Here is a 3,062-nt window from a genome sequence, read left to right on the forward strand (position 1 = left end):
TTAACAGGTACAAAGATTAATTCCTGAAAAGACAGCTACATTTTGAAGGGTTTTGGAGATCCAATCATTTTATATTTATGATAATACCTTGTTTTGTATAGTGATTTACAATCATGATGTGTTTTATATACATTATTGTATTTGATTTAAAATAGCTACTGCAAACAATGTTATCCCCAGAGTACAGGGGAGGAAACTGAAGCTCCCAGAGGTTTAGGTGACATGCTTATGGCTACAAGAGTTAGTGGTAGAGCCAGAATTCAATTGTAGGTCTTTTGTCTCCTATGCCCTATTGCCTCAGGCATCATGTAGAAGAGAAATGTAATTCTAAAAGTAGGTTAAAAAACTAAACAGCGCAAACCATACACAGAAGGGAGCTAATTAAAAATTAATTAATTGGCTAGATAGATGATAGATAGATAGATAGATAGATAGATAGATAGATAGATAGATAGATAGATAGATAGATAGATAGATAGATGATGGATGATAGATAGATAATTGGTAAGCAATCTTGTCTTCCTGAATAACCTTGAAGAAGGTTATTCTGACCATTCTCTGACTTATTGTTTCATGAATTTGCGTGTCATCCTTGTGCAAGGGCCATGCTAATCTTTTCTGTATTGTTCCACTTTTAGTATATGTGCTGCTGAAGCGAGGACAATTCTTATTTTTTTTTCTTTTTTCTTTTTCATTTTTTTTGCTGGGCAATGAGGGTTAAGTGACTTGCCCAGGATCATACAGCTAATAAGTGGTCAAGTGTCTGAGGCAGAATTTGAACTCAGGTTCTCCTGAATCCAGGGCTGGTGCTTTATCCACTGCACCACCTAGCTGCCTCTCATTCTCTGACTTATTGGATAGTAACAACTGTCCTAGGACCTTGATGATTAATTTCTGTTGATTCATCAATAGTTCTACTCTGGCTATGAACAACCATGGCTATGAATTCTAGTCTAATATAGTGGAATGTTATATTTCCAGCTGCCTTTGATTCTTTTTTATTGGCAAGGCCCTGTGTTCACCTAGATGTATCTCTTCTACTTGCCTTCGTGATCATCCTTTTTGGGAAGCGATGGGAGTCATAGCTGAAGATAGAGAACATAATAGAAGCAAAGTCACATCTACCTTCCCCTACTCACAGACTCCTATGGCATTATTCCATCATAGGGAAGTTAAAAATCAAAATATCACTAAATTTTAGCCTTTCTAGGTTAATTATGGGGCATCTAGGTGGCACAGTGGATAAAAGACTCATCTTTCTGAGTTCAAATCCATCTTCAGACACTTACTAGCTGTGTGACCATGGGCAAGTCACTTATCTCTGTTTGCCTCAGTTTCCTCATCTGGAAAATGGGCTGGAAAAGGAAATGAAAAACCACTGCAGAATCTTTTCCATGTAAACCCCAAGTGGGGTCCCAAGGAATTGGACACAACTGAAAAATGACTAAATAACAATAACCACAAGATTACGTAGTCCAAGCTCCTCATTTTAAAGATGGGAAAACTGAAACAAGAAGAAGCAAAATAACTTACCTAACGCACAAGGCTATTTTAATTTAAATAGCATGCTTTTAAGATTTACTACTACTACTACTACTACTACTAGGATTTTTTCCTCCCATTATTTATATTCATTCTAGTATATTATTTCATGTGACTTAAGTAGGCATTCCACTGCAACTATATCATACATTGAACAATGATGGTTGAGTCTGGATGTGGTAAAGATTTTGAAAAGAAAGCATGACCCACACTTTGACCCCTCTCCAAACATTGTACCAACCAAAACCTCAACCCCCTAAAAGTTTCATGGGCCCAACCACAATGACATGATTGAATGTATCTGTTTCTGGGCATAAGCTAAAACAGGCAGTGGCACAAGCTTCAATAATTCACCACTAGATAAGTATTGTTTGTACAGCTCTTTGGCCTGGCCCAAACCAGGATAAACAAACAGGTAAATCAGTACAGAGAAGCCTGTTAGGCAGGCTTACTTTCCAGACCAAAGGGATTAGGGATGAGTTTAGAAAGACCTCCAAACCCAGACCTACAGATGTTTAAGGATCGCCTGTTACCTATCCAATAAGTTTGCCTTGTCAGTTTTCTGGACCACAAGAGTTCCCACAGGCTGTGGTCTATAACATTGCTTTATTCCTTACTCCATGTAATTGCTCCAATCTCAATAGAATTTTTAAAATACATCGATGCAATGTTGATGTATATTTACTCTGCCTAAGCTTTTGATTTCTATTTCTTGTCTTCCATCAGGTGTATGTCAGGTGCCTTGTCTTCAATGTCCCTTCCCTCTATGTTTCCTCTCACAATCCACTGGCACCCCCCCCCCCCGTCAGCAAACCCTTTCTCTTCCATGTTGCCCGCCCCTCCCACCACTACCCTGTTTTCTGGCTAAAAAGTGGTATGCCCAGCCCTGTTCTTATCCCATCTCATCAAGTGATCCAGACCCATAATTCAAGGGTATAATTCTCTGTCCATGAGCAATGAGATGTTTTTCCATGAAATTGTCATTAGTCCTGGAGTTTGGCTCTTCTGTTACAGGAAATTACATCAAGCATTAATTTAAATTACAGGAGCTCCAACTTTGTCTAGGGGAGGGGAGGAAAAAGTGGGAAAAGCTATGTCCCCAAATAGATTTTTTTTAGATGTACCAGAAATGGAGCCTGAAATGCCAGCAGAGTATTCCAAACACCATTTTTTATGACTTTCCATGAATGTAACGAGTGAATCCAGCACATAGTTTATTACTGGAATTGGAGTTTACCCAATAGGATAGTTAAAAGGCTTCAATAGCTTCCCATAACTCAAGCAACTGAAGCTTAACCCAAAGCCAAAGGGACTGGGAATGAGAAGCTGATGGCGGGTGGAGGGAATGGGTTTTTCTAGGCAGGGAGATATTTCTCAGAGTACTGACACAGAGAGGAAGTGAAGATGGATGGAAGATTGGATAGGAAAGTCAAACACGCACCTCTTTTAAGGCAAAAGGAGCTATTTTTAATGCATTTCGCCTTCCAAGAGAGGAGGTAAGGGATCGGGCAAATCAAACA

At 39.1% G+C, this 3,062-nt stretch overlaps 1 non-coding gene across 1 annotated transcript; it reads right to left on the minus strand.

The window, feature by feature from the left end:
* Nucleotides 1-555: 555 nt before the first annotated feature.
* LOC122752239 lies at nucleotides 556-662 on the minus strand. The gene has a single exon (XR_006356024.1). It is a non-coding gene; the product is annotated as a U6 spliceosomal RNA (small nuclear RNA).
* Between the last annotated feature and the right edge of the window lie 2,400 nt (nucleotides 663-3,062).

Source organism: Dromiciops gliroides, chromosome 3 (genome assembly GCF_019393635.1).
Source record: "Dromiciops gliroides isolate mDroGli1 chromosome 3, mDroGli1.pri, whole genome shotgun sequence".
Taxonomy (NCBI): domain Eukaryota; kingdom Metazoa; phylum Chordata; class Mammalia; order Microbiotheria; family Microbiotheriidae; genus Dromiciops; species Dromiciops gliroides.